A 14,349-nucleotide genomic window follows, 5' to 3' on the forward strand; every position below is an offset into this window, starting at 1 on the left:
ATGACCCTGTCCCAACTTTTTTGGAATTGGGGTTGTACTCTACCAGCTTTAATTGCCCTGTCCTAACTTTTTTGAGGTTTGTTGCTGTCATCAATTTTAAAATTAGCTTATTTTTTTTCTTAAAATGGTACATTTTCACAGTTTAAACATTTGTTGATGCACACAGAATTGAGAGATTGTGGCAACAAACGCGGTGTGACCACGCAAACAAAATTGCGAGACGTGCAATGCCCAAAAATGGTTCTGAAACCTTTTTTGGACATCTCTCACCCAGGATTTTGTTTGCGTGATCGCGGTGCATTGGTCGCATGGAAAAACATGCCAAGATCACAGTACAAACATTGAAATGAATGGTACCTCCAAACACGGTCGTGCGTTTTCACATTGTCACACTGTGTTTTCAAATCACGAGCAGAATTGTGGTGATTCCGAACACAATTCAAAATGCCCTAATGTGAATGGAGCCTTACAGTTCTTTGGAAAAAAACATGCTTAAATATTTCAGCACTGAGCTCTCAGTCAAATCAAAATCATACTAGCTATGCCAACTACCATACTTTTTATGCCTTATTCTTTCCTTAAACAGTCCCCCCCCCCACTGGATTTTTCTTTCTGATGGCCATGATGTCTGTAGCTACAAGTATAAATTGCCAATTGACAACCATTTCCATACTGAATTACCCAATGCCTACATCCTCTTCTATATGCGGCACAATGGAAAAGGGATCTAGGCACACACCATGGGGTTTATTTACTAAAGCTGGAGAGTCCAAAATCAGACTCCTTTCTGCATAGAAACCAATCAGCTTCTAACCTCAGCTTGTTCAATGAAGCTTTGGCAATGAAACCTGGAAGCTGATTGGTTTCTATGCAGAAGGGAGTCTGATTTTGGACTCTCCAGCTTTAGTAAATAAACCCCCATGTGTCTGAACAATGGAAACAGTTCTGGTAGACTGCTGCACATTGTTTGATAAATGCTACAGTCATAAGAGCTAACCACAAGCTCTTCATACATCAGTACATGTTACTGCATTACATGGTTTGAACAAGACTTCTCCCCTAACTGCTTTAAAGGATGCTCAGAAACTGACACACTTTTTCAGATTTGGTAACGTTTTGGTAGTGTTTTTGGTAGCATTGTACAAAAATTACGAAAGTTTGAATTAGTGTCTACCAGCTAATTTATAAAGTCATGTGCAAAGGCATAAGGAAGAACCCATATGAGATACTCCTCAACATAAAACCACCAGAATATACTAATCCTCAATGAAAACTTTTACCATTCATCTTCAAATCTCCCAAGTCAAACAAAAGATGAATTGGCATCTAACCAATGAAAAACTTGCATCCACCTCCACTGCTTTGTTGACAAATAAAAAAAAATGGTGCCTATGGATTGAGCACTCTATCCCCCCCCCTTTCCAATCTCACTCTCCCCCATATCTCACTCCCTCCAAAAGAGTCCTGATTCGCTTATGTGTTTCCCTACTTTTCCTATGACTCTACACTCACCAGCCACTTAATTAGGTACACCTGTTCAATTGCTTGGTAACACAAATTGCTAATCATCCAATCACATGGCAGCAACTCAATACATTTAGGCATCTAGATGTGGTGAAGGTGACTTGCTGAAGTTCAAACCAAGCATCAGAATGGGGAAGAAAGGGGATTTAAGTGACTTTGAACATGGCATGGTTGTTGGTGCCAGATGGGCTTGTCTGAGTATTTAAAAAATTTCTAATCTACTGGGATTTTCACGCACAACCTCTCTAGGGTTTACAGAGAATGGTCCGAAAAAGAGAAAATATCCAGTGAGTGGCAGTTTTGTGGACAAAAATGCCTTTTTGATGTCAGAGGTCAGAGGAGAATGAGCATTCAATTTCAGTTGAAAAATTCAGCTGGTAGGGCAGAATTTGGCTTAAACAACATGAAAGCATAAACCCATCCTGCCTTATATCAACGGTTCAGGCTGGTGGTGGTAGTGAAATGGTGTGAGGGATAGTGTCTTGGCACTAGCAAGGTGTACCTAATAAAGTGGCCAGTGAGTGTATGATTTAATTTCATTCCTGTATCTTAAACTGTTTTCTTTACCCAGTATCCATAATGTTGCCTATAAAACATCTCAATGGCCATTGCACAGGTGTTTTAACAACATACAGCGTGCCTCTTATGAAACACTACAGTCACCAATCCAAGTCCAATTGTTTTAAAGGTGGATTGCGTGACTGTTGACAGGCTTCCTTTTTTCTCGGTGGTCGAAGCCGGTATGTTGCGATTTTGGGTGCCAGTGGTCGGTCACAGGTCCAAAATTAGCATTCATATATGATTGAAGAAAAAGGCATAGTTGCCTGTTTTACGGAATGAGCACACTCCCCTGCACAGCTGCAATTTAAAACACAATACACATCTTCAATGACCTCATTCATAGCCGTTATTATCTCTCACATCTGGTGAGGCAGTACTGTAAGTATGTTATTGATGAGCTCATTCTTTTGTACTGAAAGTGTTCTACATATTTAGTTGTAGGAAGCATGTGGGGGAGAGTTTTCACTGACTGGTTACTAACAATTCATGTAATAATCTTGAAGTTTTCACAAGTAACTTTATTTTACCAGGACTTTTTGTTGTATAGTCAGGGATGTTGAATTTGTATAGCCCGACACCCGGTACATGTAGTTCCAGGCTCCGGGCAGGTAGTTAATTTTATTGTTCAGCCCTGCTTCGGGCAACCAGCGGGCTCACCTGTCAGGTGGAAGCATTTGGGCGACTGCGCTGCCGTCAATTGCTTTCACACAGTGCCAGCCTCCGCTAACCCCCCGTGTGAACCGCCCACTGTCTCCTGGGCTCCGCTTGCCTATCTGCGGGCCCGGGACTGGCTCACCGCCATTGGCTAGAGGGGAGGGAAGAGACGGACACATCCGCTCCCCTCCCCTTCTTTTCCTGACCCAGAAGTGACGTTATGATGTCACTTCCGGGTCCCCGTTCAAAGATTTCCCGGCCATCGAGACCGGGAAAGAATGTAATGCAGTGCGATGTGCGCTGTATTACATTCAGGGAAGGCATCCAGGGTGTTTTAGGCCCTGAATGTCTCAATAAAGAGAACCTGTCACCAAAAATCATCACATAAGGGACTTTGACCCCTATGTGATGGAGAAAAAATTAAGTAAAGTTTTGTTTCTTCTTTTCTTTTTTCTTTGTTTTTATTGTAAAACATCAAAGTTACACCCAAGTACATAACATCCACCCCCCCAAAAAAATTAAGGCCCCCTCACATATACACATGTACAAATGTAAAAGCAAATGCTGGGGCGCCTACACATGACAACGTCAATTGCAATACACATGTTAGATATCGCCACGCACGCCAGAATGAGAGCAATAATTTTAGCACCAGACCTCCTTCGTACACTATACTGATGACCTATAAGGGGCTTTAAAAGTGTCACTTATAGAAAATACAGGGTACTGAAGTTCATCGCCATTTCACAGGTGTACGCAACTTTAAGGTTTGACATGTTGGATATCTATTTACTTGATGCAACCTCGACTTTTATATTTTACAAAAAACTAGGGTAATTTATTGCTTTTTTTGTGCCCTCAAATTAACGTACTTGGTTTTTTTTACTGAAATTTTGCGGTAATATCATAATCAATATAAAAATTTGGAACTACCACTATTTTATTCTCTAGGATGTCTGCTTTCAGAAAATATATAATGTTTGGGGGTTTTATGTAATCTTCAGGCCTAAAGTGATTTTTTAAACATGCAAAAGACGCAAAACCAGCTCTGGCAGTGAAAGGGTTAAAGGATAAGCCCGATACTATCCTTTCCTAACGAGCAGCCAATCGGTGCTCATTACACTGCAAGGTCTCTCCCCTCCCTGCTAGTCCCTAGGTGCAGTGCTGGAGACAGTGAGGGAGGGAAGGAGGAGATAAACAACGCAATGTTAAAATTATTACACGTTTAGGTCACCATAAAGCTCCTTTTGATTTTAAAAGCCCCAGACATTCCTAAAAGCACCTCAGAGTTTAATAAGGTTTTGGTTCACATTTATTATTTTTCAGGACAAGTAGATTGTCATGAGGGACAAGTAGATTGCAACACCGATTTAGTCCTTGGACCAGTAGTTTGTTCAAAAATTTCCACACCCCTGATAGTTCATCTCATCATGCATGCCATTTTTATGTGCCCCAAGGTTGTTGGAGTTTTGTCACCCTTACCTAATTTATGCTGTTTAGGGTGTGTCCTCAATAGCTTCTGCTATGGAACTGATTACATTTTACAGTGATTTTGATGCTTTTCCTCTTCAAATGCATGCAGGATTGCTTAACAATTATTTGTAGGATTGATCATTTGGCTGCTTGATTGTGCATCCGGGCACCCTAAAGTCAGAGAGTTGATTTGGTAAGAGAAAGCAGTTAAAAGTAAAACTAAAAGCATTTTTATTTCTTTTTGGATGGAGTCCTAACTCGAAAAAACCCTCCTTTTGAAGGTTATAACCCCTGTTAGTTTTTTCCATCTGTGTCCTTTTGGGGAAACTTCCCTTTACTTCCTGCCCCATGGCCAGAAAAGGAAGGAGGAAATTCTTTGAAAGTGTGGAAACACCGGGTTGTCACCAGAGTCACCAGAACTACTGTCCCCATTGGAAGATTCTCCCTATTCCTGTTCTGGTGAAACCCCCAGTGATTTTGACTTTTAATGTTAAACAAAACAAAAATATGGGGCACAGACATTAGTAAACACCTGATAGATATTTTAATCCCTATGCACTCTATCTGAAAAAAAAAAGAAAGTTTTGCCTTTAGTTATACTTTAAGACAGATGATTTAGAGTAGGCATGTCAGACTCAGGTCTAAGGAAGGGTTGCAAAAACAATCACACCTTCATCCACAGTCTGCAATTTGATAGATACAGTGCCTTGAAAAAGTATTCATACCCCTTGAGACTGGGGTGGAGATTCACCTTCTAGCAGGACAACAACCCTAAACATACAGCCAGAGTTACAATGGAATGGTTTAGCTCAAAGCATATTCATGTGTTAGAATGACCCAGTCAAAGTCTAGACCTAAGTCCAATTGAGAATCTGTGGCAAGACTTGAAAATCGCTGTTCACAGACACTCTTCATCCAATCTGACAGAGTTTGAGCTATTTTGCAAAGAAGAATGGGCAAAAATCTCACTCTTTAGATGTGCAAATCTGGTATCGATATACCCAAAAAGAATTGCAGCTGTAATTGCAGCTAAAGGTGGTTCTACAAAGTATTGACTCAGGGGGGCTGAATACAAATGCAAGCCTCACTTTTCAGATATTTATTTGTAAAAAAAAAAATTTTGAAAAACATTTATCATTTTCCTTCCATATTCCTTGTAACATGACAAAATGTGGAAAATTTCAAGGAGTATGAATGCTTTTTCAAGGCACTGCATAACTTTTTACTAACCATTATTTTACTTTTAAATGGCTGCATCATAAAAACAAAGATTCACCAACCACTACCTTCTTCAGGTTAGGTTTTTTGCCCACCACCTTCTTCAGCTCAGATTCACTGCCCTCCCCCCTGTTCTCAGTTCATATTGATTGCCCCACCATCTTCAGCTCAAATTCACTGCCCATCACCTTCTTCAGCTCAAAGTCATTGTCTACTACCTTTTTCAGCTCAAGTCCACAGCTCGCCACCTTCTTCAGCTCAAATCCACAGACCACCACCTTCTTCAGTTACAATTTACTGCCCATCACCTTCTTTATCTCAAATCCACAGCCCACCACCACCTCCCAAACCCACAGCCTACTAGCTTCTTCAGCTCAAATCCACAGGCCACCACCTTCTTCAGCTCAAATCCACAGACCACCACCGTCTCCAGCTCAGATTCACTACCCATCACCTTCTTCAACTAAAATCCACTGCCTGCTACCTTGTTCAGCTGAAATCCATAGGCCACTACCTTCTTCAGCTCAAATTCACTCCCTTCCACCTTCTTCAGCTCAAATCCACTGCCCTCTACCTTGTTTAGCTCAAATCTATAGGCCACCACCTTCTTCAGCTCATATCCACCCACCACCTTATTTAGTTAAAATTGAACACGCACTACATTCTTTAGCCAAAATTGACCGCCCACAACATTCTTTAGCTCTAATTTACTGTCCATAACCCTGACTGCCCAATACCTTCTTTAGCTCAACTTCACTGTATATCACCTTTAGCTAAAATTGACTGGAATTCATACTCACTGCTTACCACCTTCACACCTCTCCTGCCTTCCCACTTCCTTCACATGAATGTCAAGGCCAAGCTCGCACATCTTCATACAGCCATGCAAAAGCCTACTCCAGCTAGAATTACCTGAACCAGGGTCACACTGAGTTTCCTGCTTTCTCACCACCCCGCTCATTTTTCAACAACATCCCCTTGCCCAATTACCTTCAGTTGGCAGAGAAGACATTCAGTAGACTGCAGGGAAGGTGCCCTCATGTTTGACATGCCTGACGTAAAGGAAAAATGTTTGAATCTGGCCTTACCTGTTGTAAGTCCAGATATAACCCTAAAATATTCACAGCTCTTAGTACATATTGAGAAAACATATGTGTTTTTGGACATTTTTTTTATGGATCAAAAACTTTGTCTTTGGGTCCTAACTATGATTCTGCTTTGTCACCCTGTCACACTGACCTCTGGTGGGGTGTACTGTTTTAGGTTACGATTCAGATGTGAATCTGCTATTATTACTGTTAGGAAACCTGCCCTAAAAATGTCATGCAGCCATTGCTGGAGTGCATGTATGTAGAAAGAAAATGACTATGAGGTTGCAGCAAACCAGTAGCACAGAGCTCGAACAAACTAGTTATATCTACTTTAATGCTTGTTTGAAAGATTGCTGGTATGGCTATTGAATAAATGCATCATGCCAGTGACATGTTGTAAAACATGGATATTTACATACATTTGCTGTGCTTCCACACACTACAAAAACTGCTAAAATGTATAAACTTATGACCAAACACATAGGTCACTATTGGCTTTATTTCATAACTAATTATTTTTCTGAGTTGCTGTAACCTATACCAACCAATCACAATTCAGTGTGCTGAAGTCAGCTCAGTACAGGGATTCTGAACTCTTTCAACACTTTGTTTAATACAGAAATACATTTTCAAAAACAGGTAAAGCAGACAGCAATAGTATAATAAGATCAATATTGAGCAAATATATTAATATTTTGAATTCATCCTCACTCTGCCCATTGGGCACCTTGCTTATTTAAGTATGATAGTGACAGTGTCCTTGAAATGGCATAAACCCTGCCTCCGTCTTAGCCAGCAATAAAATCTGTAGTGTCAGAGGCTAAGTGGAGTTGTGATGTCACCCTCTTGGTAATATGGCAGTGCTCAGGACTAGCAATCGGCTGCTAGACATGGGCACTATCACTTTATTCCTAATGGGCAAGGTGACATTGGAGTTTATTTACTAAAACTGAAGGGGGCAAAATCTGGTGAAACTTTGCAGAGAAACCAATAAGCTTCCAAGTTTTATTGTCAAAGCTTAATTGAACAAGCTGAAGTTAAAAGATGAGTAGCTATCATGCACAGCTGAACCATGTTCTGAGTGTACCAGTTTTAGTAAATCTCCCCCATTGTCCCCTTAACTACCTTCCGCCCGCCATATAGTACAATGACAGGCGCAAGGTGGTTCTCTCGTCCTGCTAGGACGTCATATGACATCCTTCCATTCTCACCGCGCATGCGCAGCTCAGGGAGCGCGCAGCGCGGCGATCGCTGGTGCGCTGTGTCCCTCGGACACAGCGGATCACGGAAAGAGCCGAAGATGTCGGCTCGGTCATGTGATCAGCTGTGTCCAATCACAGCTGATCACATGTAAACATGGAAATGCGGGTTATCGGCATTTCTCTCCTCTTGAGCTGTCACGCTGACAGCTCGTGAGGAGAGGAGAGTCGGTAATCGGCTTTCCGCGTAGGGGACATGTACACTGATGATCAGGGCACTGATGATCAGTGTGCCCTGATGATCAGTGTGGCCCCAGAAGTGCCACCTGTCAGTGTCCATCAGTGCCAGCAGTCAGTGCTCATCAGTGCCACGTGCCAGTGCCCATCAGTGCCACATCAATGCCACATATCAGTGCATACCAGTGCACATCAATGCCACATATCAGTGCCCATCTGAGCTGCCTTTCAATGTCACCCATCAGTGCCAGTCAGTGCCACCTATCAATGCCAATCAGTGCCACCTATCAGTGCCAGTCAGTGTCGCCAATCAGTGCGCATCAGTGCCGCCTATCAGTGCCAGTCAGTGCCGCCTATCAGTGCCAGTCAGTGCCGCCTATCAGTGCCATATATCAGTGTCATGTACCAGTGCTGCCTTTCAGTGCCCATCAGTGATGCCTGTCAATGCCCATCAGTGCAACCTACCAGTGCCACCTATCTGTGTCCATCAATGCAGCCTATCAGTGCCCATCGCTGCAGCCTCATTAGCGCACATCAGTAAAGGAGAAAAATCACTTATTTACAAAATTGTATAACAAAAACTTTTTTTTTCAAAATTTTCAGTGGTTTTTGGTTTGTTTAAGAAAAAATAAAAATCCCAGAGGTGATTAAATACCACCAAAAGAAAACTCTATCTGTCTCAAAAAAATGATAAAAATGTCATATGGGTACAGTGTTGCATAACCGCGCATCATTCAAAGTGTGACATCGCTGAAAGCTGGAAATTGTCCTGGGCAGGAAGGGGATATAAGTGCCCTGTAGGCTAGTGGTTAAGTAACAGATGTACCTGCTCAAGTTGTACCCATTCTTGCTTATTTACTACAGATCACAATGGAAGGTGGAGAATATCTCAGTGTCTTCTAAATCGCCTAAATCATACATTTTTTGCAGTGAGTTAGATGTAATCATTGGTTGGAAAGTGACTGTAACAAAAAGTCAGTATACAGAATTGCATACAGTGGTTATAAAAGTCTACACACCCCTGTTAAAATGTCAGGTTTCTGTGATGTAAAAAAAATTGACAAAAATAAATAATTTCATAACTTTTTCCACCTTTAATGTGACCTATAAACTGTACAACTCAGTTGAAAAACAAACTGAAATCTTTTAGAGGGGAAGTAAACATAAAAAACTAAAATAACATGGTTGCATAAGTGTGCACACACTCTTATAACTGGGGATGTAGCTGTGTTCAGAATTAAGCAATCACATTCAAAATCATGCTAAATAGGAGTCGGTACACTTCTGCCATCATTTAAAGAGCCTCTGATTAACCCCAAATAAAGTTCAGCTGTTCAAGTAGGCCTTTCCTGACATTTTCTTAGTCGCATCCTACATCAAAAGCCATGGTCCGCAGAGAGCTTCAGAGGGATCTCATTGTTAAGAGATATCAGTCAGGAAAGGGTAGAAAAGAATTTCCAAGGCATTAGATATACCATGGAACACAGTGAAGACAGTCATCATCAAGTGGGGAAAATATCGTGCAACAGTGACATTACCAAGAACTGGACGTACCTCCAAAATTGATGAAAAGATGAGAAGAAAACTGGTCTGGGAGGCTGCCAAGAGGCCTACAGCAACATTAAAGGAGCTGCAGGAATATCTGGCAAGTACTGGCTGTGTGGTAGATGTGACAACAATCTCCCATATTTTTCATATGTCTGGGCTATGGTGTAGAGTGGCAAGATGGAAGCCTTTTCTTATGAAGAAAAACATCCAAGCCTGGCTAAATTTTGCATGAACACATGTGAAGTCTCCCAAAAGCATGTGGGAAAATGTGTTATGGTCTGATGAAACTAAGGGTGAACTTTTTTGTCCATAATTCCAAAATATATGTTTGGCGCAAAAATAACACTGCACATCACAAAAAGAACACCATACCCACAGTGAAGCATGGTGGTGGCAGCATCATGATTTGGGGCTGTTTTTCTTCAGCTGGAATTGGGGCCTTAGTCAAAGTAGAGAGAATTATAAACAGTTCCAAATACCAGTCAATATTGGCACAAAACCTTCAGGCTTCTGCTAGAAAGTTGAACATGAATAGGAACTTCATCTTTTAGCATGACAACGACCCAAAGCATACATCCAAATCAACAAAGGAATGGCTTCACTAGAAGAAGATTAAAGTTTTGGAATGGCCCAGCCAGAGCCCAGACCTGAATTCGATCGAAAATCTGTGGGGTGATCTAAAGAGGGCTGTGCACAGGAGATGCCCTCGCAATCTGACAGATTTGGAGTGTTTTTACAAGGAAGGGTGGGCAAATATTGCCAAGCCAAGATGTGCCATGCTGACTCGTACCCAAAAAAGACTGAGTGCTGGTATAAAATCAAAAGGTGCTTCAACAAAGTATTATTGTAAGGGTGTGCACACCTATGCAACCATATTATTTTAGTTTTTTATTTTTACTTCCCTCCACCTAAAAGATTTCAGTTTGTTGTTCTACTAAGTTGTACAGTTTATAGGTTACATTAAAGGTGGAAAAAGTTCTGAAATGATTTATCTTTGTCTCATTTGTTTACATCGCAGAAACCTGACATTTTAACAGGAGTGTATATCCACTGTAAGTCATAAGTACTTTTACCATATCTCTGACACTGGGCACAGATCCTTACTTCATTCAGGTAAGAGGCAAGAATTACATTGAGGTCAGGAGGTAATGTGACCTTCCAACATTCTTATGGGTAATTTCTTAATAACAAAAAGAAACCATTTTCAACCCCTTTTTCTGCAACGCCTAACTGATCAGATATACAACTTGTATGAAAATGTGTTAAATCTTAAGGAACTTTCTGAATTTCTGCATCATTGGTTCCTAAACTCGATATGATAACTATTGTAGTTGATGGTGTTCTTCTCATAGTGGACCAATGGTCCTCTGATCTCCCCTGTACCTCTCACTTTCTAACATCCTCTTTCTCAGATCATGCTCTTCTGGGATGAGTGTCTTTACTGGCTGAAATGCATACAGGCACAATATCAGCTTATGATGTCACCTTGGTGGCTAGTTTAACTTCTGCTCAGTGTCTGAGCAGATGGTTCCTGTCAGTTTCAATGAACTTTTGTATCTTGCCTATTTAACCTGATTGTTCTTTTAGTTTTGAAACAGGCCTTTCCTTGGATAGACTTGTTTTTATCTGCTTGCCACTTGACCTAACCTTTTCAGCACCTATCCACTGCTTCCCTGGACCGCTAATGAACTTTACCAAGGATCCAAGACTTCAAGACTGGTAGTTGTCATGCAGCCAATTCATGCCCTCCTTATGGGTGGTGAGGCATACACAAGACACTCCTAGAATTGTGCCTCAGCATGAGCCCATAGTTATAGTGAATGAGGAAAGATTGTGGTTGTAGGTTATCGTATAAGCAGATACCGTGAAATTTTGCTGTAGAATGTCATGATACACCTGTAAATTTATTGGTCTTTCAGTACATAGCAAGGCACTCAAGACCCAAGCTCAGTGCCATTGAGACTTTGGTGTTGGTAAACATTGTTTAGCATTCGTTATGGCTAAAGAACTTTGTTCATGTTGTGCTGTTGAATATGTACATAGCTAAGTTAAGTAGGAACAGTAATATCTGTTGAAAAACAGTGGTAAGATTCTCATGAATACTACCCATTTCAATGTTTTTTGGTTTTTTTATCCAATAGACATATACTAAGTCATTATCAAATGCTGAAGATGCCTGCTAGTTCTTAGTTGTTCCCCTAGTGTTCTTTGTTACATATTGGATGATTGTTCAGCATCCCCTGCATTGACCACTGTTGAGTGATACACTGCTTAATCACTATTACATTTATTCATTGGTTTTTTTTAAATTAATAGTTTTCACAAATAAGAGAAGTAGAAGAGATTTTGCTGTTAAAGTTATAAACTGTACAGAAAAAATGACAGTGATCTGCCCAAACCCATTCACTAAGACAGAACTAACCCTGTCCTATGATCTACGAAAGCAATGTGTCTATCTGCTCCCTCAATAGAAGGTTGCTTAAAGTGGAACTTTTTCCATAACAGCCTGATAAAAATAATGTTCTTTAGAAAGGAACATACATCCCACATTAATAAATATACTACCAAAATTAGTGTGTACTGTAAATTGCCTTCAGCATTGTTCCTGTTTCTTCCTGCGGGAGGCTGCCGTTTTGCTGAAGGCCAGAGCCCCTGAACAGCAGTAAATCTTAGGCTGTCCGCAGTGCCAGAAAATAGAGAGCAGCCTAAAGTGATCTAGCAGGACTTAATTTTCTGAGTAAAGTTCCACTTTAACATAACCAGGACCTTTGTTAGTAGAGTTCTATGGCTGTTTTATGGTTGCAGGCAGTCAGTGCTACCAGTGAATTCTTTCTAGCTATCTTGCAGAGCAAGCATGTGTTTCTTTCCTTAGTTTCTAAATGAGTTGTCTCCCTGGCTAATTTTTTTGCACCCTTTTCATGCATCCCAATTCTACAGCAGTAGTTTGATCTGATTGGAGCATGTATGTTGCTTTGTTTAGGCCAGCTCAGCCTTGAATGGAAAATCCCAATAGTCCAAGGAAACTTAATACAATGTGTTGAGCTTCCAATCCTCATATCACTCTTTGTGAACCTCAAAAAAATGAAACTATAATAGTGTATTACCTTCTACATATAAATACCTTAAACGTGTATAAATACAATATCCGTGCAAGTAATGGACAAGTGCACCAAAATAAATCGATTCAACTGTGGGAAAATGCATGAATCATGCAAAATAGCATTTCGTGTACATTTCAACAAAAAGTGGGAAAAAATATATATATATATTAATTAATCAATATATAAAAAATATATACACCAAATCAGTTAAATTAGGGAACACTCCAATTCAGATGGTGATCACCTCCAACTAGTGCGATTAAATATTTACCCTCAGGAAGTAATGATAAGCTTATCAGGATATCCTTGGTCAGTTAATAACCACTTCCAAGCTTTCAGTCATTCCAGTGGCCAATCCTCCATAATCCTCATAAAGTGAAAAGGAGACTTTAAAAGGTATGTATTTAAAAGCATAAAGACATTTATTAAGTATCTTACATTAAGGTATGTTGAAATCGACTCTTGTGTGAAACAGAGTAGCCTCAGTGTTTTCCTGGTTCACACGTTTCCAATTTCCAAAATAGCTGCGACGACACTACCGGTTTGGCGTGAGTGCGTCAGATGTCTTGTGCCCCGATGCATTTCGTCACTTCTATATTATATATATATATTTTTTTTTTCTCACTTTTTATTGGAGTGTACACGAAATGCTGTTTTGCATGATTCACGTGTTTTCCCACAGTTGAACGATTTATTTTGGTGCACTTGTCCATTACTTGCACGGATATTGTATTTATACACGTTTCAGGTATTTATATGTAGAAGGTAATACACTATTATAGTTTCATTTTTTTGAGGTTCACGAAGAGTGATATGAGGATTGGAAACTCAACACATTGGATTAAGTTTCTTTGGACTATTGATTAATTGGACTTATATTTTGGACATTTATTATTTATTTTATTTATTTTATAATTTTTATTTTTAATTTTTAATTTGTTTTGGGAATATTTTGATGGGGCTGGAATAGGATTGATTTGTATTAAGGATTTGATTTATGAGTTCTGACAGTTAGGTGGAGGAAAAGGTTGGTTATAATTGTATCTACTTTCAAGGGTGAAAGTCTCACTTTTCTTAAAGGGTTATTTAGAGTGGGTATTTCACTTAGAGTAAGGTGTGCCGAGGAATTGTTATTTATCCACTTTAAAGACTGTTTTGCTTGGTTAAGTTTTGCCATGTAGCTGATGGTCGTGTCTATGGTCATTTTCCTATCTCTACAGTCTGGGTCCAGTGCAAGACCTGCAACCCTGGATCTATCCATATGGTTTTCTCACTACTCCACAGATTGAAGTTTCTCCCAGTAGCTTTGCACTACTGTGTAGATGGTTTGGTGTACTCCCTACAGTAAAATTCTCACCTTGCTCTCATGTCCATACAGACACGCAGTATCCTCTTGCTGTAGAACTATTCTGCGGAGACAGTTTATAAGACACGCTTCAAAAGGATTCTGCTTCCTGAATAACTTCTCTTTGGTTGGCCACTAAACACTTTTATTAAGGAAGTCATGGGCAGAAAAAAAACTTAAGAAGAAAGTATAGATGTTCATGACAAAGTCTGCCATTTCTGGCTTCCAGAAGCCATATATTCCTCCCAGGCCTCAATTTCAAAAGCTCCGTTCTGTTGCAAGTCCTGGATGTCCAAGCCAACCATGTCTGGTGCCAAGCCATCTTCATAATGAAGAGGAATCCCCAACTTTCTTAAGTGGGGGGGGGGGGCATCTGTTGGCTTCTTGGGCCTCCTGGA

The 14,349-nt window shown here is 40.4% G+C and overlaps 1 protein-coding gene across 3 annotated transcripts in view; it reads left to right on the forward strand.

The window, feature by feature from the left end:
• The window catches only part of SHANK3 (SH3 and multiple ankyrin repeat domains 3), a 464,876-nt gene that overhangs the window by 73,814 nt on the left and 376,713 nt on the right, over positions 1-14,349 (forward strand). The window lies entirely within an intron of this gene.

This window comes from Staurois parvus, unplaced genomic scaffold (assembly GCF_062004578.1).
Source record: "Staurois parvus isolate SC_StPar_1 unplaced genomic scaffold, SC_StPar_1.0 ptg000832l, whole genome shotgun sequence".
NCBI lineage: Eukaryota > Metazoa > Chordata > Amphibia > Anura > Ranidae > Staurois > Staurois parvus.